The sequence below is a fragment of the Perna viridis genome, chromosome 11 (assembly GCF_037379345.1).
Source record: "Perna viridis isolate PV_CMFRI_1.1 ecotype Kerala chromosome 11, ASM3737934v1, whole genome shotgun sequence".
Lineage (NCBI taxonomy): Eukaryota > Metazoa > Mollusca > Bivalvia > Mytilida > Mytilidae > Perna > Perna viridis.
Window position 1 is genome coordinate 38,215,469 of NC_142455.1, and position 25,746 is coordinate 38,241,214.

The 25,746-nt window shown below is 32.9% G+C and overlaps 3 long non-coding RNA genes across 8 annotated transcripts in view; 2 read left to right on the forward strand and 1 right to left on the reverse strand.

Moving 5' to 3' along the window:
• LOC148603984 (uncharacterized) overlaps positions 1-25,746 on the forward strand; it is a 248,006-nt gene that overhangs the window by 106,313 nt on the left and 115,947 nt on the right. The gene's annotated exons all lie outside the window — the stretch shown is intronic.
• Positions 6,117-8,455, reverse strand: LOC148603990 (uncharacterized). Its single transcript, XR_015916863.1, has 2 exons — positions 8,106-8,455; positions 6,117-7,679 (listed from the first exon to the last, which is right to left on the reverse strand). It is a non-coding gene; the product is annotated as an uncharacterized LOC148603990 (long non-coding RNA).
• LOC148603991 (uncharacterized) lies at positions 12,181-23,837 on the forward strand. Of its 6 annotated transcripts, XR_015916699.1 has the most exons (8): positions 12,184-12,356; positions 14,335-14,474; positions 15,055-15,171; positions 16,479-16,536; positions 17,030-17,215; positions 17,607-17,723; positions 22,449-22,639; positions 23,180-23,833. It is a non-coding gene; the product is annotated as an uncharacterized LOC148603991 (long non-coding RNA). The 6 variants fall into 6 exon arrangements; XR_015916695.1 differs by having other exon boundaries at positions 12,181-12,356; positions 22,449-23,837; XR_015916696.1 differs by having other exon boundaries at positions 12,181-12,356; positions 16,479-16,525; positions 22,449-23,837.

Consider the following 25,746-nt stretch of genomic DNA (forward strand, 5'->3'; position numbering starts at 1 on the left):
GAGTTCATTTGTTACTTCCTTATTTTGTGTAAGGCAGTTCTGTTATACAGTAAGGTAAATCCTGAAGCCTTTGTCTCATTTTTTTAGATAAAGCTGTTTTGAAGCAGTCTTTACAGCAATTTCAAGTGTTTCATTATAAAAAAGAAACATAGGTGAAAAAGGGGTAAAAATAATAGCACCATTTTCATTTCATATTCTTACATTTTTCGTTCCAAAAGTTCGTACAAAAATGAATGATTTGAAAATCAGGAACCTGATATTTCAGAGAGAATCTAATACGGTAGGGGACTGAAACCTTCCGGATACCATTCTTCATTTATATTACACCGGTTTACCATTAATTCGAGTATGTATATATGCTTAACTGCATTTAAACAGTATATCCACCAAATTTCATCTTTTAATTATAATTTTTAGACAATTTGACCCGATCAACTTAGTGTGCGAGATAGTGCGCCTAAATGTAAGTGTATAGTGCACACTTAAGAAGAAGTAGACTTTTTTTAAGTTGTCTATGTCTTGTGCTTGTTGGAAAGCGTCATTCGTATGGAATTTACTACTATCACTCTTATTAAAATTGGGCAAAGGGTATGGATTCTGAAGCCGATCTAATAATTGGTCTGCTACCCCAAATTGGGGATAATTCTGCCTTGTGTTCAGCTCTGTACAGCATGTGAGGCTGAAATTAAAGAAAATCATGGATGCTTCCCAAAACCTAAGAAAAACTTGAAGTCGGGTATAAGAAGATTTGTTTTGACTTTCTTAATTTTCTGGACAGCAATACTTATTTGCACAGAAAGAGTTGAGTTATCCATCTTATTTGTTATAAGCAAAACAAGTGGCAATTTGTACTTAATTTTAACACATTTGGTTGCTAAGATCTTATAAATTATTATAGGCAAATAAGTCTTCCAAATATACATCGACATTTTAATGGGAACAAATTGCGTTCCTTCACCTGCTGACCTATTTCTTCACTCTTATGAGGCTGACTTTATAGCTAATCTAATCCGAAAGAAGGAATATCGTATAGCTAGATCCTTTAATCTCAGTTTCCGCTATATAGATGACGTATTATCTTTAAACAATCCTAATTTTGGGGATTTGATATATCGCATCTACCCCAAAGAATTTGAGATGAAGGATAATACAGATACTATGAAGTCAGCCTCATATCTTGACCTACACGTAGAAATCGATGGTAAAGGAAAACTATTGACTATACGACAAACGTGATGATTTTGCAAGTCACAATTGTCAAGTTTACTTTCATCTGTGGCAACATCCCCTTAGCACCTGCGTATGGAGTGTTCATATCACAACTCATTCGTTATACCAGACCTTGCCAAGACTACGCAGACTTTTTTGTATCGCACTAGAATTCTAACAAATAGGCTTCTGGAACATGGTTATGTTGCTACAAGATTGAAGTCATCACTACAAATGTTTATGCTCTTCAATATGAACTCGTGGATCATTACGGTGTATCCATCTGCGCCATGGAAACTGATTTGTTCAACGTGTCATAGCTTTCCTTTCCTCTTTAGTCTACCCCGGATTTGACTTTTTTATGACCAGCTCGCGGGTGTCTTTAGAAAAGCACAGGACACTTACCCTACCGATGCACCTGGTCCATGCTCTCAGTTTTTACTTTCTATGTCTGATTTTAGTTACTATATGTTCTTTGTTGTGTATGTCTGAAAAAACGCAATATGTCCATGTGAAATAAAAGAAATCATTGAGAGATGAAAAAGACTGCCAGTTTAAATTCATTTTCAATATGTTCAAATTCTTAAATAAAGCTTCGTCAATGACGATTTGATTTCGTCTGCCGAGTTCAGTAGAAAGTAGTGGTAAAAATAAGAAATTTCAACAAAAAAAAAAACAAAACAAAAAAACAGAACAAAACAAACAAAAGATCAAAACAAACAAAACAAAGAAAACACATACAGTTCTAAAACGTTTATGTAGGGTTATCATTAGAATTCAAAACTATTTTTTTCGGTAATACTTGATGATGGAGAAATATAACAATCATTTAAATACTCTGATGATATAAATAATTACAGAGTCTACAGTAACTTTGTTGTGTCACTCAGAGTATTTTATTTAAACATTATTTGGTTTGTTTGGTAAAGGAAATCAACAGATTTAAAAGACAATTAACATCTGATAAAGCGAAAATTGATCAAACGATATACCAAAATAACTTAGCCTTTATTATGTGGAAAACGATATAATCTCTGAATGTTCCTGTCACAGAGTGTATCCGTTGTTTTATTATAAAATACCCCTATAACGTTACTTCAAATAGCATCTGTAGACCTGAACACTGAAATTTTATCTGATTGTTCCACCCTTTATTATTTGAAATATGATAGTTCGTCTTTGTTGTTGTCACTGTGTGTTTCTTTCATCCGTTTGTCCAACGTCTGATTATATCATGTCTCTTTAACTTTATTATGATATGTTAAATATCTGATTTAGAATAGTACCTCACTGACTTCATATTGAGTTAAACATAAATGTATCTAATGAACTTTTATTGCTATTTTTTTTCTATATAGATGAATTTGAAACAAACACTTACTCTTGTATGCATCTCTGTAGAGTCAATGCAAATATTGATTTAACAGCAAGTAAAACAGATGTTACATAATGACGTATATTTTTGGCTTGGTGCTAATTTTGGCGTGTTTTGGCGGTTCTGTCTCTGAGCTGAAGCATTTTCGCACCACTAAGCATCCGCCATATTAAGTATCCACAAAATTTATATTATATTTTTTTTCGGCTTAATATCATTAAATATTACATCCGCCAAATATTTTTGTCAGAAATAAAAGGGAAATGACAATTCAACAAGTAACCCAAGCTTCCAAATTTCAATTGTCGCTCACATAAACGTTAGTAAACATTATAGCACGCAGAATTAACCAAAACCCCGTTATCTATGTGACAATACTGTTATCTATGGGTTCACGATCCTTTACCTATGGGTTAACAGACCGTAACTCACAATATCACATGTGATCGATAATTAAACTCCGCTATCTATGGGTAAGCAACAGGTAACCCATAGATAACGTTAGGGAACCCATAGATAACGGGAAACTAATTATCATTACCGTTTATTATTGATGATTAATTCTAGTCAATGCATTAAAAACACCGTTATGTTTCCATTCATTAATGAAATCTTTCGTTATCTATGGGTTAGCATGGGCTAACTATAAAATACCACAGCCAATTCTTAGATAACGCAATTAATTAATTGATAACAGTTCGACCAATCAAATGACGTGTTACGTACATTTTGGTAAGACTAGAAGTGCTATTAGTTTTATGTTCGCTGTACGTGTCCGTTGGCGAGGGTGAATATAATTTGTTAACACAAATAACGATCTTTATATATAACTATTTTTTGAATGATTAAACCATTAAATTTACTGTTGGGAAAGAAGTTCAAAGTATAGCCAGCTTAAATGTATAAAGAACGACCTCGTGCTTTCCATGGCAAGAAGCTTAGAGCCAGCACCTTTCTCCATGTCTCTATTGTTAATATTTTCTAACTAAATTTATTTTTTAGAGACAAAAATGTCATGTTTCCCAGCCAATTACTAAATTGCCTTAATTTCCATTGCCCCTCGGCTAGCTCCATTATGTAAAATGTTCATCATTACAGATGTGATGCATTCATTTTGATCAAGCCAGTAGTTTACAAGTTGTTCAGAAGGGTTGTTCGACTTTTTTAACAATTATTGTTCTTTAGTATAAATTTAGAGGGTGTACCCCCCCCCCCTCGAGTCTAGCGTACGGCATAAATTGTGGAATGAGTCTGGCGTACAATTCACAACTCTACATCTGAGAAAGGTTTTTGCATTTGGTACTCACATGCAAAAGTATAGTAATATGTGAACGCTAGTAAACTGGCAGAATACTGAAAAGTTGGTTGTACCCTTATTTGGGTAATTATAAGAGTAATAAATGGACTTGTTGGTTGCCCCCAAAATTCATTTAGACATGATAATTACTGAGACAAACCGGCTCATATATGTTACATTTAACCTAATGTAGTTTGCTATTAATCAACTGTGTGGAAAAGACAGAGAAAACATATGAACATGAATCATGATGTCACGTTCTTTACTTGAAAGTAAGGCTGTCTATATAATTTCGTACTGGTCCCTATAATAATATGAGGACTGGCAGATATATCTAAGAAAGTAAACAAATTATTTCAAATATTATAAACAAAATATGGCTTCTTGTCCACTTCCTATTTATGACCTAATATTTTATAATTTCACAATTTTAGTGTAATGTTTTATTACCTTTGCGATTGCTGGTACTCAAGATAATGCAGTTTTGTTTTAAAATAAAACTAACTTTTAATAGCAGTGATAAGACTTATACTGCTACCACACTCTCCAAAACCACAGAAGAGATTGTGGAAAACCATAAATTTGTGCTGTCTTCTTTTGGTCTCTCTACCAAGGACGATGATTGTGATTTACCGTTTATGTACTGGATTCATAAACTCCACAAGAATCCACACAAACAACGTTACATAGCTGGATCTGCATAATGTACCCTCAAACCTCTTTCAAAACATTTAACTTCTATACTCACAACTGTCAAAGAGGGTCTGCAGTCCTACCACAACTCTTGTTACTCCCGATCTTGTGGTGACAATCAGTTAAAATATAATTAAAACCTATGATTTTTCAACACAGTATACTTCTATCCCACATACTCATTTAAAATTCCGATTTCAAAACATTATACATCGATGTTTTTTTTTCCAAAAAAGATTGTACGCCTATATACAAATATATAGTTCTTGGTAGAGGTTCTTCACACTTTATAATAAATAATTTTAAATCCTCTTCCAAATATACAGAGGAAAATATTTACAAAATGCTGGAATTTTTAATCGACAACATATTTGTCCAGTATGGTGGACGTGTTTTTCAACAAACGATCGGCATTCCAATGGCAACTATTTGTGCTCCTTGATAAGCTGACATATTCCTTCATGCTTATGAGGCTGACATTATAGCTGATTTGATCCTAAAGAAATAAAATCGTTAGGCTAGATCCTTCAATCTCAGTTTCCGCTATATAGATGACGTATTATCTTTAAACAATCCTAATTACATCGCAACTAAACCCAAAGAACTTAAGATAAAGGATAATACAGACACTGTGAAGTCGGCTTCAAATCTTGACCTACACTTAGAATTCGATGGTAAAGGAAAACTATTGACCAAACTTTACGACAAACGTGATGACTTTTCATTCAGAATTGTGAACTTTCTTTTCATCCGTAGCAACATGCCTTCAGTGCTTGCGTATGGAGGGTTCATATCACAACTCATCCGTTTTGCCAGAGCTTGCGGAATCTACGCAGACTTTTTGTATCGCGCTAGACCTCTAACAGATAGGCTTCTGGAACAGGATTATATTGCTACAAGATTAAAATCATCACTACAGAAGTGTTATAGTCGTCATCATGAACTCGTGGATCGTTATGGTGTATCCATCTGCGCCATAAAAACTGATTTATTTAACGGATCATTGTTTTCCTTCCCTCGTTTGTCTACCCCGGACTTGACTTTTTATGAGCAACTCGGCGGCTGTTTCTAGAAAGCAGGGGACGCTTACGCTTACCAGTGCACCTGGTCCATGCTCCCAGTTTTTAGTGGAATCTGAGTTGCTCATTTGCGTTTGTTACTTTGTATGTATGATTACAGTTACTTTATGTTCTTTGTTGTGTGTCTGTTTTCCATGTCTGGTCTTTGCCCCTGAATTGCATTCTGTTGATTACCGCTACAACCTTGGTTCCCTTAATCATTTTTTCAAATGTATTTGTACAGTGGATTTGCTTCATATGTACATTTCTTTGCCTACTAATCCTTGTTGGTGGCCAACACCCACCAATGCTCCAACAGTTAGTTCGATTATAAAGAATCACTAGTTCAGCACCTCCTTAGCCCAATATATGACTACCCTTGTCTTTACATGTTTGTTTTTTTTTTCTGTGAACAGTATTTGACTGACCTATGTTATTTCTAAATCCACTTTTGCCCTCCTATTAACTATTACCGACAAATGTACATGAAAACAAAATTTATTTTCCATCAGTAAAATACACGTTCAAACTCTTTTAAAACTGTAATATTTGATACATATACATCTTGTACATTTTATATGATTATTCATGAACTTAATGACATAGTTCCATTACACATATCTTCGTCATGTGGATTGTCATTCAGTACATACACTGGAACATACATGTATTTCCAAAATTCATGATGACCCTTACATACTACAGATATATACAATATGTTCAATATTTATGGGTATGATTACTTGCATCACACCATACAGTTATAAAATGTATAGACTGCGCCTTGTTTTTGCCTTTTCCTGTTTTTGTTTTTTTTTTTTACAAATGATTATCAATTTTCATCAAAAGTACAGGATAAATATCAAGCTATGACATAAGAACTTGTTTTTTTTTTTTGGAAAACCTGTATTGTCATGAAAAATAATGCTTCACAAAGGGGTGTATTTGCTGAACTCAAAATAAAAGTGAAAGAAGAAGAAGTATATTTTTAGTTCGACCTGTTCTGGGTTCTGTTTTTATAGAATGGACCTAGAAACTATTGCTGACATATCCTTAATGGAAAAACATGGTCAAAAGTTAGGTTGAAACTTCTTGTATATTTTTGTTAAACAATCATGCACATTTGAGGTTTACTATAGAAGCCTATGGGGCACATAATACAAGAGTGAAACCTGATAACCACAATTTCATTGGAAACTGAGCTTCAATTATCTTAAAATCTCTCTCTCTCAAAAAAAAAAAAAAAAAAAAAAATATCATATTTGTTACTAAATGGAACAACTTTAAAGATGACCAATGAATTGCAATTATATGTATTAAAAGTTTTCTCAAAACAACTAAAGAAGAAATAAATTAAGTGACTCAAATTGCTGAATTATAAATTGTTTAGATTTTGTAAACTTTTCAATACTTGGAATAGAGACTTGAACATGGTAGAATTGCACTTGCTACACATAACATATAAAAACTGAGATATTTTGTTTTTGCATTGTCACTTTCAATCTACATTAACTGCACAAGAACTGCTGTACTACAGTCATTTGATTGATCAAAAGTAATAACTGACCAATAAAGCATTTTTCTTGTCATAAACGACCATTTTTTTTGGCACTTCCACTCAAAATCTAATGCGGCTTATACAAAAATGGTAGTATGACGTATAAAATGTGAATTTTTGTTAATACTCTCTGAAGTTTGTAGAAACTTTGATGTTTTCTGTGTATGTTATTTACAGGTATTGCAAACTATCTACCTGTGTCTGTGAGATAATATTTCTTCTTTTGTAACTAGCGAGTACATTTATACATGCCCCGTCATTCAGCACCACAACTGGAAACACATTGGAAATATGGGTAATGTAACGCCGATAGCTTTTAAGTGTCAATAACTCCCAAAAGGTCCTTATTCCAAACACAAATTTGTCCTTAGTCTGTGGATCTACAGTTCCCGCCCACAAACGTTTCATGGAGGCCCAAACATTCACATTTATGTCCGGCGATGAAAGAGGGCACTTCATTACATTGTCAACCATTTCCTTCTCTTCCATCTAAGAAATAGTTGACTTGTTCATTGTTGTATACAACAAAAGCTAGGCAAAACTTATAAACTGCTCAATATCATTGTATAAAGCTGATAATAGATTATGTCATGCTAAATAATTAGGATAATGAGAGAATCCTCCTTTTTCGTATAGTCCTTTTGATTAACAATATAAATAATAATACCATTATACATTGTATGCAAATCATAATGTGGGAATTTGAAAGAGAGCAAACGAACTACAATAAACACTAAAAAATGGTGGATACATCACAAAGCGGAGACTCCATCTAAAACACATGAACTGGAAATTCATCAAAATATATATATATATTGTGATCAGAATGATGATATGACACCAATTTATTGTAAAAGTCTATTATTATAATGATCAATCAAGTAACTTGAAGTACAACAATTACAACATACTTACATGAGATAATCAATAACCATCAGGGAATTTGTGTCCTACAGATGGTAGAAAATTCATGTCCAATATCTGGGGTAGCTTACAGAGTCCATGATTCATCTGCATACACAGCAGTCGGTTCTGCCTCTGTAGGATATTCCACCCAAAAGTGTGTACTTAAAAATGCACATAAGTATTTGGAATTGTAAGAAAAAGTAACTACATGTAGCATTCTCAATGTGAAATGAAATTTTCTGTACAAGGGAATTAAATATTAACCACAATGTACCATTCTTCCCTAATAATCAAAATGCAGTTGTACAAGCACACATACAGGTATATTTATATCACCGTAATAATCAAACTGCAGATGTACAAACACACATAACGGTATATTTATATCAAACTGCGGTTGTACAAGCACACAAGTGTTTAAAGCAAAAAATGTCATGTAAACTACTTTATTTTCAAATTTGGCCCCTTATTCTAATGTACACCAATGTATATTTATTATTTATTTTACATACAATATTTATGTAATGCTGTCATAACTAGTGGTGTAAGGAAGCTAACAAAACAACAACATTCCATCAGTTTGTTTACTTGTCATTATGTACATGCACCAATGCATATTAATTCGCATATACTATACGTGTATCTTTTATCTAAATTGGAACAACTAGTCTAAATGAAAAAAAAAAAAAAAAACTTGGGACTTGTTCTATTGTACATGTACATGTAACTGACATGCATGAATCACCTCTTTTCTGATTTTTATTAAGACTAAACCTTGTACCTATTATAAATGTAAATACATGTAGCATTGAAGTATACTGACCAAGTTAACGCCTGATCTTGCTTTAGGAACATGTAGATACACTGACACCGACCATGAATTTTATCTTGTCTCTAAGGACTCTGGCAGTCATTTCACTATTTTTAGCCATCCAAATGTTGATTATATCTCTAAAGAATTCGGACTTCCCATCTTTCCTTTTTTTTTCTTGCTGACCAATAACTAAACCTGTCTGTTGATACATATAAAAAGTTGAAATAGAAAAGGATTTTTTTTTTAAATTATTCATAGCATACAATGCATGTAATTGGTGTGAATTTTAAAGTGTAATTGTTTGTAAGAATCGGGCAAGGTGGAAAAAATTATAGACATACATGTCAAAACTCCACCAATCTGACAATTAAATACACTCAAATATGCTTTCTCTATTTAAAAAGACCATTATGTGATCTCTGCATCATTGGATTTGCTCAGAAATTTTTCAATAGAATCTAAGAAAAAAATAGGTTTTTGACAGAATTAAAATGTATTTACTCTTGCAATACTCATTTTCAGAGCATTTCAATAAACTTTAAACTCAATGATGCAGCATGATATGAAAAATCTTGTCTGTTTTTCTTGATTCTGATGGTGCAAATATTCAAATTACACTATCAAATGATAGGATTTTTCATAACATGTTTCACTTACTGCCTGATTCTTACAGGGACTGACAGTTTAAAAGTCATAGCTTGCTATAAATGTAAATAAGAAACAAGTTTCAGCAGTTTTTTTCACAAAAAAAAATCTTAAGTATAAAATGGTCTTTAGATATGGAGTCACAATACTTTTATCAACAATGACGTCATAACTTTAAATCATTGAAAATGATTGCAGTCAAGTAAACCAGGGTTTGATGACAACATCTAATCAACAAAATAAAATGTGAATTACCCTAACTGAAAACTAGGTTGTCATTAGAATACACCTTATGCATGTAGGGAAATACATGTACATAACATTTTCTTTTTCCACTTTGACCACAATCTTATTATCAAACCAAGCAAAATCGACAGTAGCTTTCTTTTTGTTCGGCTAGTGCATAGTGTTGAGTATTTTTATTTAGTGCAGTTTTCTGGCTTGTTCAAAGAAAATGAGAGAATGTGTACTGATGATATCTACTTTGTTCCACTACAATCATTGATCCCACTGTGAACACATAATCATATTATATTAGCCACAGTGTTTTAAAGTTAATTACAAAAAAAATGATGTGTCATTAAATTATATTTGAATGGTTGTTTACAAATGTATTCTTATATATGTATACAGACACAAATTAGAGGTAATTGAAGGAGGAACCAGTGTTTTGAGCAGGGGTTTCACATTAGAGGTAATTCAAGGAGAAACCTGTGTTTAGAGCAAGAGGTGCACATTAGAGGTAATTGAAGGAGAAACCAGTGTTTGGAGCAGGAGGTGCACATTAGAGGTAATTGAAGGAGAAACCAGTGTTTGGAACACGAGGTAAACATTAGAGGTAATTGAAGGAGAAACCACTGTTTGGTGCAGGAGGTGCACATTAGAGATAATTGAATGAGAAAATCAGTGTTTGGATCAGGAGGTGCACATTAAAGGTAATTGTAGAAGAAACCAGTCTTTGGAGCAAGAGGTACATATTAGAGGTAATTGAAGGAGAAACCAGTGTTTGGAGCAGGAGGTGCATATTAGAGGTAATTGAAGGAGAAACCAGTGTTTGGAGCAGGAGGTGCACATTTAATCAAAACACATCTTCAATAATCATATATATATAGCATTTAGCATGTATCAGCAGAGAATTTGACACTGACCTCCAAACGAATTCATGTCATAATGAACGTACATGTATGAAATGAATGATTTTATAATAAAGAAAATTGTAATAAGAAGAAAAGAAAAAAAATCCGCAAGCCATCCTGGCGCAAATTGTAAATAATACTTTAAGACACTCCCAGAGAGGGAAGCGTGCTTTACAAGCGGGATATAGTAACACTATACCGTGACTGAGGGAACCTAGATTCCATCTTCAATTAAAACTGAGTATATATACCTATAGAAAGATGTGAATTTGATCGTGAGCTTAAAAGTTCAAGTAATGTCAAATGATTATATGTTTGTAATTCTTTAATGGCTAAAATTTATTTTCACTTGCATCAAAGACTAAGTGGTGGATCCAGGGTGTGCAGAGTGTTTGCAACCCCATTTTAATGGAAAATTATTTTCATTTGAAAAATTGACAAGAAATGGCAAAAAAATGCCTTATCACCCCACATTTTCTGATGAATCCTGGCTGGCATCGCTCCGTATGAAAAGCGGACCATTATAGCAAGCCAAAGTGAACAAAAATGAGTATTTGCAAATATTTAAAAATGATTTTTTAATATTACAAATTCATTTTCGTATATTACAAATTCATTTTCGAATATTACAAATTAAATTTCTAATATCCCAAAACACTTTTTGATATTAAAAATTCCCTTTTTAATATAAAAAAATCAATTGAATTTCTAATATTTAAAAACGATTTTTTAATACTAGAAATTGATTTTCTAATATTAGAAAATGGGTTTGTTGTATTCAATTACGATTAAAAAATTATATACATAAAAAAATGATTGAATTTCTAATATAAAAACGTAATTAAATGCACCAACGCCACAGCGGCAATTAAAAGAACGCAACCCACGGTCAAAGACCAGATATGGAAAGCAGATATACACAAGAAAGAAACCAAAGCAACTAAAATCATACATACAAAGTAACAGAAGCAAATGAGCAGCTCGGACTCCACTAAAAACTGGGAGCATGTGGACAAGGTGCACCGGTAGGGTAAGCGTCCCCTGCTTTTGTAGAAATAACCCTGTTCCAGAAGCCTATTTGTTAGAGTTCTAACACAATACAAACAATCTGCGTAGTTTCAGAAAGCTCTGGCATAACGGATGAGTTGTGATATGAACACTAAATACGCAAGCGCCGTAGGGATGTTGCCACAGATGAATGGAAAATAGACAATTCTGAATGAAAAGTCATTACGTTTGTCGTAAAGTTTGGTCAATAGTTTTCCTTTACCATCGATTTCTAAGTGTAGGTCAAGATATGAGTCTGACTTCACAGCGTCTGTAGTATCCTTTATCTCAAAGTCTTTTGGGTAGATGCGATGTATCAAATCCCCGAAATTAGGATTGTTTATAGATAATACGTCATAAACGGGAACTGAGATTGAAGGATCTAGAACTTTATGGTGCTTCGTTTATTGTACATTTATTTAGGCTTTAAGTTATATTTAGGCCGTTTAAGTGCGTTTTTAGGATAATGTTTTTTGTGGTTTTGAGATATTAAATGAACACGTGTTAAATCACATGATACAGAAATGGTAGATTTCATTTTGATTTGACAAGAACCATCCATGAACTCCCCTGCAAGAACTCACGAAACTGTAAACAAAAGATGTATATGCTTAGCAAGTAAGTTTCCAGATTCATAATCTACGAATGTACTATTTTTTTTATTTGTTGAATGGTCCTTGGATGTGTTTTCGACGGGTAAGTGCAATCAGACACGTAAATAAGATGCGCCATGTGATGTGAAACCCCGTATTACCGAAAACCTGTCTATTTCCCGAAAACCAAGTGTATATATTTGACAACCTCAATAACATACGTTTTTGTGGTATTGTTGATTCCTACGTTATTTAAATATACATGTAAATAAGTTTTTGGATACAAAATTGTTGTTTATGCATATTACAACACTTTCCAAGTATCCAGGAAAGTATACATGTAATAATCAACATCATGACACATATTTTAAATCTCTACAAAGTTTTTTTTTTCTCCAGTGGCTACGATATGATTCAACAGCTCATAAATCCATAGAAATATCTATTTCGTAAACATTGTTTATCATGATTGTTTGGATTCTTGTTGGGACCTTAGTCTTTGTATCCTCATACCCTGCAACATACTTATTGGGCTTGTTCCAAGTCAGGAACCTGTAGTCCAGTGGTTGTTTTTTATGTTCATTGTTATTTCTCTTTTTTTATAGATAAGATCGATTTTCTTCTTTTTTAAATAGTTTCACTTTATTTATTTCGGGGCATTTAAAACTTGTTTAATGGCATGAGTTTTACCTAACATTGTATCATTGACGACCGTGTGGTGATTTGTTGCATGTCTTCTGGAGGAGGACTGTCTCATTGGCAATCATACCACATCTCCTGTTTTTATATTTCTTTTAAGTATATTCAAGGATTCGAGATTCTAGTGATAATCAAAAGAATGTAATCCAAGGACAAATATCAGACATGGAAAACAGACAAACATAACAAAGAATATAAATAACCAAAATAATACATACAAAGTTACGAAAGTAAATGAGCAACTCACTCCTTAAAAAAACTGGAAGCATGGACCAGGTGCACCGGTCATCATCCTCTGATTTTGTAGAAGACCTGCCGAGTTTCTCATAAAAAATCAACTCCGGGATAGACAAAATAGGCTGTTACTGTTCACAGAATTACCAAATTTGCCAAGTAAGTACTCATCTGCTACATTAAGTTGTGAGTTTATCATTAGTATACTGACATGTTATCATTGACTATAATTTGGTGGAATATTTATTATAAAAGAATTGTGTATAAAGGGATGAAATATTGATCTGATCTATTATTACGTCTCATTAAAGGTGATAATACTGATAAACTAAGCAAAATTATTTTTCTGTATATAGAAAAGTTTCCATGATTAATATCACGAAATTCTTCTCTTTTACAGATTTGAGGTCAATATGAAATATAAATAATACATAATTTTTTATCAGTTATATAAGGCATTATTAGAAATAAAGGTGTTACTCAGTGCAATCGGGAGTAATTGGACGTAAAACATAATGACCTCCTTAGTAGTTAAATGGATTCTTTATTAGAGGTCTCAGATATTAAGGAAAATCTAAAGTTGAGATGAGACCCTCACATGAGGGTGTAGGGGTCTGGTTGTACATAATACATGATGATAATAAATAATACAGGCACACAGCAGCTCATTTAATACTGACTGGTTACATCATAATACCTTCATTCCAAAAATAAGATGCACATAATCAGAATAAATTTGCAGAAAGTCTAGGTAATACCCATCTTGTTCAAAATGGCTTCTGTACTGCTTGACGTGTAAAAGTGCAGTGACAAGAAATTGGAGGGAAAAGTACAGGTGATAAAGGAATTTCAATATACGGCAATTCAGGTAAATCAACCTGGTAAAGGTGGCCACTAGTTTATTTTGGTATATTGCTAACATAGATTTGTGTCTACTTTTTATTATATTTGTTTTTAGTAAGTTTGTTTCACCCAAAATCATACTTTGTCTTCACTTTACCTTACTTTCTAACAATATCCTTTAATGTCTTCACATCAAAGGATCTCAGACTGCATATTGTAATTTTCAGTATAAAGAATTGCTGAAGTCAAACTGTAACCTAGGAAGGATGAGGAATTTTACAAGTACAAGTAAAGGGAAAGGCAGAGACAAATCACGGAAGTTATTTGCATAATGTGGCATTAAAGGGCAGCGGTACATATTATTACTGTAAGTGGTATGGAACATTGAAAGACTGGTAAAATTATTCAGAATCACTTAACAATAGAAACGTTGTTTCAAGGTCAAATAACTTCCATAAAACTAATCAAATTTTTGATGTTTGAAAGATGTTTCATTAGCTATGAACTGTAATGTGAATAACAGTTGATGATAACATCATAAACACGCTATATGGAATAAATGTAAATATATCTCAGTTGAAGAAAATACATAAAGTTATATTGGATAAGATGTCAACAGTTATAAATACTTGACTGTCAAAAGCAATGATAGAAAAGGCTTGTTCTTACAGTTTGATGAATAATTCTTTTTTGTCAACTTTGACCAAAGTTTTCTTGGAACCATGATTTGGTTATAATATCTTTCTCTCTTTACACCATGAGTTTTTTGGTTCTGTTAAGTAAATATCAGAACAACAGAAAATAATTATTTGATATAAGAAAATTTGATCTGAAGTCACAAGTATATGTCAAGGGAGGTAATACTGATAACATTAATGATATCATATTTCATTTGTATCTTTTATACTGGAGTATGTATTCTAAGTAATATTTCATTTCTTTTTCAGACTTTATAATACATATTAGGTGTAATAAAAACTTAGATTAGAACTGTGGTTCGTACAAGTTATGAATCCTGGGAGTAAACCTTAGTTTTTAGCACAAACTGTGGTTTAAAAGTCAAGGTATGTATTTGGAGGATAGGCTTTAGTTTTTAGTGATTGTAGTAAGAATTAGTTCCAAGGTTAAATGTTAAATTAAAACATGTAGTTAGTTAATTTAATGACATCATGATTTTCAAACAGATTTGAAATTACAACAATAAAGACTTTGGATGTAAACAACGTGTTAAGTAAGCTGTAAGGAATGCTTGTAAATACCTGTATACAAAATGTTGAAGACAAAATATCATAAAGCAGTGATATCATATAAATAACAAGACAGTTAAACCTTTGATGAATAGATTTGCTTTACATAAGGGTTATAAAAAGGTCTAAAATACTGTCACAAGAGATTACAGTTCATTAAGTAGTGATTTTCTCCATTGTTATTTTTGCAGTAGTTTGTCAACTTTATCGGAAGTGTTTTGTAATCATGTAAACAATTGACCTTCTATGAGAACAGCATTCTGTTCATACTGTTAGCATGTTATTAAAACCACGGCATTTGTAAATTATTGTAAATATGTTTGTGCCAAATAATATAATTGTTATTATGGATTCTGTTTATCTCCCATTCTAAGCCTACACTGTGAGTTTTCCGCTACCAATTAAAAAAAGGTCACCATTTGTTAAATACAGACTTGATCCTTGAGAATTTGTACGGCGACTGACCGCGAGGGTCATCTGTTGCTTTAACCCAATAACCCTAGGATCATGTACCAATTTACCAATCAGATGAATGCATGTACATGATCACGCATGTATCTTGCATGCACATCAGAGATAAATCGATCTTACCCTCATGACCCATAGAAATCCAATACAATCATTTATAGATTGACCAATCTATTATGACATGTAATTTTACGGACAAAAAAATATTTTATTTTCCTATAAATGTTCTTTCCGTGAGAGACCATATTTATATTGCTGGTTGTTCCAAATTTAAACATGAATATCATACATGTAGTCAATTCGTACATACATGTAGTCAGTTCATACATATATATACATATAAAAGTTATCTAAGACATTGTTAGAAGAGATTTGTTCTAACATTTAACGAAAGAAAATCTATCCAAGATGTCCTTTATTTTGTACCAGACGGGTATTTATTTCTCGTAATTTTGACATTGTCATCTGAGTTAATTGACTAAAGTGAATTCAATATTTTTGTAGGACAGACATTAAATTATGTATATGTTAAAAGTACCACTCGTGTTAAGCCTGAATCAGGACTTCCTGAACAATATGTGTGTGACAACGGAGGTAATATCGATAACTTTACAGATATCATTTAGGTACAGAAATCTGAAACATTTCTCTTTCAGGCTCTTAAAACCTGCAGAGTGAAAAGTACTTAGAACTGATATAGAAGGTGAAGATTAGGTATACTTTTAGAGAATTAAGCACAACTATTGACATAATACAAGTCATTGTTATTATTTACAATGAGTTTGTATTATCAATCAGAAAATGTGACTATGAATAGACAAAACAAGGAAATACATCAAAAGGAACTAAAATGATTACTAAGGAAAAGGTCACAGTGCTCGTGTGATGACATTAATATCCTTTATAGTAGTACCAATGCTAATTTTATTTAATAACATTATTCTAGAGAATGATATACGAAATGATGATTTTCTGAACAGTTTGGTTCCATGACAGTACTTGATTCAAAAGTCACACCAAATACATGCAGAATGGATTACTGGTTTGGATTTATACATGTACACTATTTCCTATTGGTATATAGCTAACATATATTTATGTCTATTTTTTTATTATATTTGTTTTTTTTTTAAAGTTTGTCTTACCCAAAATCATACTTTGGCTTCACTTTATCTTACTTTCTAACAATATCCTTTAATTGTTTCAGATCAAAGGATCTCAGACTGTATATTGTACAATTTTCAGTAAAAAAGAATTGCTGAAATCAAACTGTAACCAAGGAAGGATGAGGAATTTTACAAGTACAAGTAAAGGGAAAGGCAGAGACAAATCACGGAAGTTATTTGCATAAAGTGGCATTAAAGGGCAGCGGTACATGTTATTACTGTAAATGGTATGGAACATTGAAAGACTGGTAAAATTATTCAGAATCACCTAACAATAGAAAAGTTGTTTCAAGGTCAAATAACTTCCATAAAAGCAATGATAGAAAAGGCTTGTTCTTACAGTTTGATGAATAATTCTTTTTTATCAACTTTGACCAAAAATTTCTTGGAACCATGATTTGGTTATAATATCTTTCTGTCTTTAAACCATAGACTTTTTGGATTTGTTACGTAAATGTCAGAACAACAGAAAATAATTATTTGATACAAGAAAATTTGATCTGAAGTCACAAGTATATGTCAAGGGAGGTAATACTGATAACATTAATGATATCATATTTCATTTGTATCCTTTATACTGGAGTATGTATTCTAAATAGTATTTCATTTCTTTTTCAGACTTTAAAATATATCTTCTGTGTAATAAAAACTTAGATTAGAACTGTGGTTCGTACAAGTTATAAATCCTGGGAGTAAACCTTAGTTTTTAGCACAAACTGTGGTTTAAAAGTCAAGGTATGTATTTGGAGGATAGGCTTTAGTTTTTAGTGATTGTAGTAAGAATTAGTGCCAAGGTTAAATGTTAAATTAAAACACGTAGTTAGTTAATTTAATGACATCATGATTTTCAAACAGATTTGAAATTACAGCAATAAAGACTTTGGATGTAAACAACATGTTAAGTAAGCTGTAAGGAATGCTTGTAAATACCTGTTTACAAAATGTTGAAGAAAAAATATAATAAATCAGTGATATCATATAAATACCAAGACAGTTAAACCTTTGATGAATAGATTTGCTTTACATAAGGGTTATAAAAAGGTCTAAAATACTGTCACAAGAGATTACAGTTCATTAAGTAGTGATTTTCTCCATTGTTATTTTTGCAGTAGTTTGTCAACTTTATCGGAAGTGTTTTGTAATCATGTAAACAATTGACCTTCTATGAGAACAGCATTCTGTTCATACTTTTAGCATGTTATCAAAACCACGGCATTTGTAAATTATTGTAAATATGTTTGTGCCAATTAATATAATTGTTATTATGGATTCTGTTTATCTCCCATTCTAAGCCTACACTGTGAGTTTTCCGCTACCAATTAAAAAAAGGTCACCATTTGTTAAATACAGACTTGATCCTTGGGAATTTGTACGGCGACTGACCGCGAGGGTCATCTGTTGCTTTAACCCAATAACCCTAGGATCATGTACCAATTTACCAATCAGATGAATGCATGTACATGATCACGCATGTATCTTGCATGCACATCAGAGATAAATCGATCTTACCCTCATGACCCATAGAAATCCAATACAATCATTTATAGATTGACCAATCTATTATGACATGTAATTTTACGGACAAAAAATCTTTTATTTTCCTATAAATGTTCTTTCTGTGAAAGACCATATTTATATTGCTGGTTGTTCCAATTTTAAACATGAACATCATACATGTAGTCAGTTCGTACATACATGTAGTCAGTTCATACATATATATACATATATAAGTTATCTAAGGCATTGTTAGAAGAGAGTTGTTCGAACATTTAATGAAAGAAAACCTGTCCAAGATGTCCTTTATTTTGTACCAGACGGGTATTTATTTCTCGTAATTTTGACATTGTCATCTGAGTTAATTGACTAAAGTGAATTCAATATTTTTGTAGGACAGACATTAAATTATGTATATGTTAAAAGTACCACTCGTGTTAAGCCTGAATCAGGACTTCCTGAACAAGATGTGTGACAACGGAGGTAATATCGATAACTTTACAGATATCATTTAGGTACAGAAATCTGAAACATTTCTCTTTCAGACTCTTAAAACCTGCAGTGTGGAAAGTACTTAGAACTGATATAGAAGGTGAAGATTAGGTATACTTTTAGAGAATTAAGCACAACTATTGACATGATACAAGTCATTGTTATTATTTACAATGAGTTTGTATTATCAATCAGAAAATGTGACTATGAATAGACAAAACAAGGAAATACATCAAAAGGAACTAAAATGATTACTAAGGAAAAGGTCACAGTGCTCGTGTGATGGACTTAATATCCTTTATAGTAGTACCAATGCTAATTTTATTTAATAACATTATTCTAGAGAATGATATACGAAATGATGATTTTCTGAACAGTTTGGTTCCATGACAGTACTTGATTCAAAAGTCACACCAAATGCATGTAGAATGGATTACTGGTTTGGATTTATACATGCACACTATTTCCTATTGGTATATAGCTAACAAATATTTGTGTCTATTATTTTTATTATATTTGTTTTTTTTTTTTAAGTTTGTCTCACCCAAAATCATACTTTGTCTTCACTTTACCTTACTTTCTAACAATAGCCTTTAATTTCTTCACATCAAAGGATCTCAGACTTTATATTGTACAATTTTCAGTAAAAAGAATTGCTGAAATCAAACTGTAACCAAGGAAGGATGAGTAATTTTACAAGTACAAGTAAAGGGAAAGGCAGAGACAAATCACGGAAGTTATTTGCATAATGTGGCATTAAAGGGCAGCGGTACATGTTATTACTGTAAATGGTATGGAACATTGAAAGACTGGTAAAATTATTCAGAATCACCTAACAATAGAAAAGTTGTTTCAAGATCAAATAACTTCCATAAAACTAATCAAGTTTTCGATGTTTGAAAGATGTTTCATTAGCTATGAACTGTAATGTGAATGACGTAAAGTTGTAAGACGATTCCTTGTAAGAGTTATTGCCCTTAAAAGGAGAAAATGACTTTTTAAAACTGTTTTCGTTCAATATCGTGAAAACTGTGAGAGATTAAAAAGAAATTCTATTGTTGAAATGATCCTGATAATATGTCGTACCAACGACTTCTTGAGTCAAAATGGTTGGACAATTTCCTGTTAAATGTATTGCCTTTGAAAGTCAAAACTCGACAAGGTGAGCGATTAAGGCTCCTGGGAGCCTCATGTATATTTTGAAATATATTTTTCTTTCATTCTTTATGAAAATCCCTGGCTGTGTTCAGATATATCAGGCCATTTTCAAGTTATAGAGGGTCAATGTGCCACACCAAAAAAAAAGTTTTTAAATTTTTAATAATTGACTTTAATTGGATTCCAGATGAAAAATTCCGCCTGGGTTTTTTAATTTTGGATATATCTCTTAGTTTTTTTTAACTATAAGGGCTGCTCCCCGACCCAAAGAAATCAACTTTTAACTTTGTTCAGATTTTGATTGTTCTTTCATTTTCAATCAGATTTCAGATATCTCTTAAATTGTTCAAATAAGGGCCAAAGGGGACCATGCCACAAAAAGACAATCATTTAAAAAATGTTGGTCAAATTTAAAAGAAAATTTAATATTATTTTCCTCTTAAAAATTCAGATATGGAGATATTACTTAAATTTCTATGAATGTTAAGGGGTCAAGGGATCATGCCCCATAAGATTTTTGCAAATAACTAAAACAATAGCTGGGTTAAGCTCAAGTCTGGCAGGGAGTAAAATATTTCTGCATGATGGGATGGACCTTTGCCGAATAAGTAGTGCACAAATGGTCCCCAAGATAATTCCAATAACTTGACAGTAAACAGTTTCGCCATAGCGTATGAAAACAATGTCTTACAGGAATGCGAGTGCTGTAAGCATTTCAAAAGTAGTACTTTTCATGCATTTCGTTAATAAACAAGATCTAAAAGTATTGGAACAAATACATTTATGATATTATTTGGAAGTGCAGTGTCTAAAGTTGAAAAATAAAAACTTTGAAAAATTGTTTACGACACAAACGACGATGGACACCAAGTGATAGCAATAGCTATTAAGGTCTTTTAGGACAGGTTAGCTAAATATGTCCACTTCTCAGTAAAGGGTCTAAGATTTTTTTTTCAACTTTCTATACATGTTTTATTTCTAACATCTATTTGCATTCTGTGGTGAGATAGTTAACTTGGGTATAAGTGAATAGTTGTACAAAAAGATTTATACCATAAAATGATGGCTATGGGTGAAGCTAGGGTCATGACTTGAACCATTTGAAAAAAGAAAACAAAAATGGGCATGCAGAGAGCATTTTCCTGGTGTTTCAAATGTCTTGCATAAAAATTAATAGATCTATATCAGACTTTTTGTATCGCGCTGGAACTCTAACAAATAGGCTTTTGGAACAGGGTTATGTTGCTACAAGATTGACGTCATTACTACAGAAGTTTTATGGTCGTCATCATGAACTTGTGGAACGTTATGGTGTATCCATCAGCACCATGAAAACTGATTTATTCAACGTGTCATAGTTTTCCTTTCCTAGTTTTTCTACCCCGGACTTTTTATGAGGAACTTGGTGGGTGTTTCTAGAAAAGCAGAGGACGCTTACACTACTGGCACACCTGGTCCATGCTTCTAGTTTTTTGTGGAGTTCGAGTTACTCATTTGCCTTTGTTACTTTGTATGCATGATTTTAGTTACTTCATGTTTTCTGTTGTGTATGTCTGTTTTTCATGTCTTGTCGTTGCCCCTGGATTACATTATTTTGATTACCGCTATAACCTTGGTTCTCTTAATTATTCTGTGCATAAGACCTTTAAACCGAAAGAGTATGTTCCATCATTTATGGCCACAGAAAATAGTCTTATCCAATAAACATTTGAAGCACCAGACATGTATATATATCACCCTCCGTTTGAAAACAAAACAATAAAAAACTAAGTGTAAAAAAAATTGACATGCCAAACTTTATTTCTGTATCCACCTGATATGAACTCTTTCGTTTTCAGTGCATTATTTTCTCAAAATCTGATAATAAATTTAGTTAAAACCATCTAAAAAAGTGAGACGAGACGACCCTATGTCTGGCTTTCTTAAGTAACCATTATGTTCATTTTGTAACATACCATTAAACCGGATCAGTTTAGCAAATTCATTTTTCATTGAACTCTGGCAATACTTCTTTTTCTGTTGATGCTTAATAAAAATAATGAAACTCCGTTTTAAACCAAATTGGTAATTATGACAGACATCATGAGCTCTTGAAATGTTAAAATCTGGTGTGTTTCATAATATTGTGTTATTTATAACTACACTGTTTTACTTGTTTCATGCCTTACAGGTAGTAAAGTATGGACCATTATGGCATTTTCTATTGTATAATCCTAGTAAAAAGTTTGATCCCCTTGATTTCTTGAAAACACAATCAAACAACTTAATATCATATAGCCCAATTATTGCACCTAGCAAGGAACTGTATGCTTTCAGGTGCAGTAGATGACGTAGCATAAAGAATAATATATAGGACTTGAAAACGTACACATGTCCCAGCTTTCGCTGAAATAGACGATGTAGAGGATGGTGTTGCTGATGACCCTGCTACCTAAAGCCCAAACAATATAGATGACTTTGCCACCTCCAATACCACAGACAGTGCAGAGGCAGACCCTGTAAAGGAGGTTGTATTTATTTTAAGAAAGCAAATGAACTTAAACTTGCCATGTATCTTAATATTCAATAGCTACAAATCAGTACATTTTGTGAATATTCAGAAAAAAAAATGAATGGACAAAGGGAATATGTGAAAACAACAAATTTATATCGTATGATCTATAGGTCTTCTATCAATATTGATACTAAAAGTTTAGAAATATCAGCCTATATTATCTTAAAAACCTCTAAGTATCTCTTCTAATCTCCTAAGTCTAAATGCCACATGTACCTCTGGATTATCAAATGACATATTTCTCAATATTAGTGAATGAATGGTATAAATTGTGTATAAGTCTGCAAATTTAGGTATAAGGGGAAGCAAGTATGAACTTTATCATTGTATTAAAATGCATTTGATAGAAATTTTACCCAGAAAATAATTTAAATCTATCCTTCCTTGATGAACTTTGCATTTTTCATTTTCTACTAGAGTATATTTGTATGTATTCTGAATAATTTGGAAAACTACTTAACCTCAATATATTTTTTATTATTTTATGCTGTAGTAGATGGACTGATTATCCAACCCTCTAAAGGAGTTGATGATGAAAAAGATGAGAATGAATCAGAATGTAGTGATGTGGAGGATGATGCGGATAATAAAATGAATGAAGACGAACTTGACAAACTTTTGTTTTTTATTCTAGAGAATAAAGAAAATAAAAAAATCAACAAAAAATATTTTTTTTGATTCAAATCTCACAAAAAAAATGGTGTTTTTCAAAGTCTTTAAAAGTGAAACAAAAAAAGTGTCAGGAGAGTGCTAGAATGCATGATTTGGCTTCATTTACCCCAGAGCTTCTGACTTAAGAGGCCCCAAGACCCCTGGCCGTCCACATTTGTCGGTCCACTTGAAAGTTTTCGATCCAGTCATTTTTTTTAACTGGACCAATGTCCACTGCCTTACTATTTCTAATTTCTTTAACTGCACCTAACAATTTTATTCCATGGACATACGCCTTCCTGAACCTAGACCTTAATTTGAATTATCTCCCTTTAGATTCAAATTTCGTCATGCACTTGGTTTCAGAGGTGTTGTGTTTACAAGGTTTTAAAATGCCAGACCCTTAGTTTGGACTATCTCCTTTTGGCGTCCTCTGACTTATTATATTCCTTCATGCACATCTACACATGATGCCGCACCTTCCCATAAAATTTCATAAACATTTCCCATAAAATCCCAAGAGGGGTTTAGGAGGAGCTGTGCTTACTTAATTTGGATAATATCCCTTTGGAGTCCTCCGACAGCAATTCTACTCCGTCATGTACATCTACATATAATATGCAACGAATCCTATAAAATTTCATCAAAATGCCTTAAGCGTTTAGAAGGAGTTGTGCTTTAAAGACATGTGGAGCTGAAAAAAAAAATGTATCTAACTTATGAAACTTTTGCTCAACCTGGTATAGACAAGTGAATCTGCAAATTGAAAGTCACTATACCTGATGAATATATGAGTATGCTGATATGCAAATATGCATATGGCAAAAAGCATAGCTTGTGATGAAGTTAAATGTAATTAAATGAAATAGCAAAAATACTAATCTAATCAAATTAATTACTCGGATATAAATAATGCCTCTAGAGAAATAAAGTACTTCTCAGGGAACAGCTTGATACGTACGTAGAGGTCAAACCCTGAAATGTTGGAGCAAGCATGGACACATTTGACCAGAACCAGTCGCTTTTTGGCCCTTACTGCAACATGGTTCTAGTTAAACCTGCAAAATCAATCCACAAGTCCCTACATGGAAAATGCATGCTTTTAGTCCCCCTTTTTAGCCTCTAATTCTAATTTCTGGAACGTTCATGTTTTATCACCACAATCAGTCCAAGTCTTGACTATAATGGTAGAAAATATAATGGAACAATATCATAGAAATTCCTATGCTTCCACTCGAATTATTCAGAATAATTCTTTTAAAGAGTAATCAATTGTTTGTTTGTTGGGCTTTAACGTCCGAGCAGCAATATTTCAGCTATATACAGACGATGAACATAAAATGGATGATAAAATGAACATGAAATGAATAAGAAAAAGGATGGGTCAAAAAATAATAGGGTCGACACATTTTGATTGCCACTGGAAAAAGGGGGGATGGGTAAGGTCGGGCAATTTAGCCTCCTGTGAAAGAGCGCAAAGATTCCTACTCCTATCGAATACCACATCAGGGTTCTTTAACGTGCGAGGAACGTGGTATCTTTCCCGACACGGTGCACCACTATGGTTTCCGGTCAGATTTTCCGTATTATAGCCTGAAAACCCCAGCATGTAACACGCCAGAGGTACCCCATTCCACCACCTGAGGCACACATCCCAGTTGCTCTGCGGGCAGAGCGCCTAGCCCCCGGTTAGGTTTCTGAGCACTATTTAGTCGCCTTATACGACAAGCTTAGCGCTGCTGCAGGCCTATTCTTTTACCACCCGGACCTGCACGGGGCGAAAGAGTAATCAAGGGACCCAAGGTAATAGCGGTAATCAAAAGAATGTAATCCAGGGACAAAGACCAGACATGGAAACAGACATACACAACAAAGAACATAGAGTAACTAAAAGCATACATACAAAGTAACAAAAACAAAAGAGACTCCATTAAAAACTTGGAGTATGGAACAGGTGCACCGGTAGGGTAAGCGTCCTCTGCTTTTCTAGAAACACCCGCCGAGTTCCTCATAAAAAGTCAAGTCAAGTCAAGTAGACAAACGAGGAAAGGAAAACTATGACCCGTTGAATACATCAGTTTTCATGGTGCTGATGGATACACCATAACGATCAACGAGTTCATGATGACGATCATAAAACATCTGTAGTGATGACTTAAAATAAGAAATTAATTTAGCTGGACATATTATTAATGCCATCATGTCAATTCTGAAATAACTTGTATCTGAATCTATTTCGAAAGAATGACTAGTGGGATTAATCAAGTAATGAAATTGCTCGTTCTTGTTTTTCTGACCTAGTTAATATATTTTGTTAAGTACACGAAACCTAAATTCTGTATCACAAAACACCCCCTTTTTTAGTTAACAGCTGTCCTCAGTTGTTTAAAAACACAAGAATCCATAAAA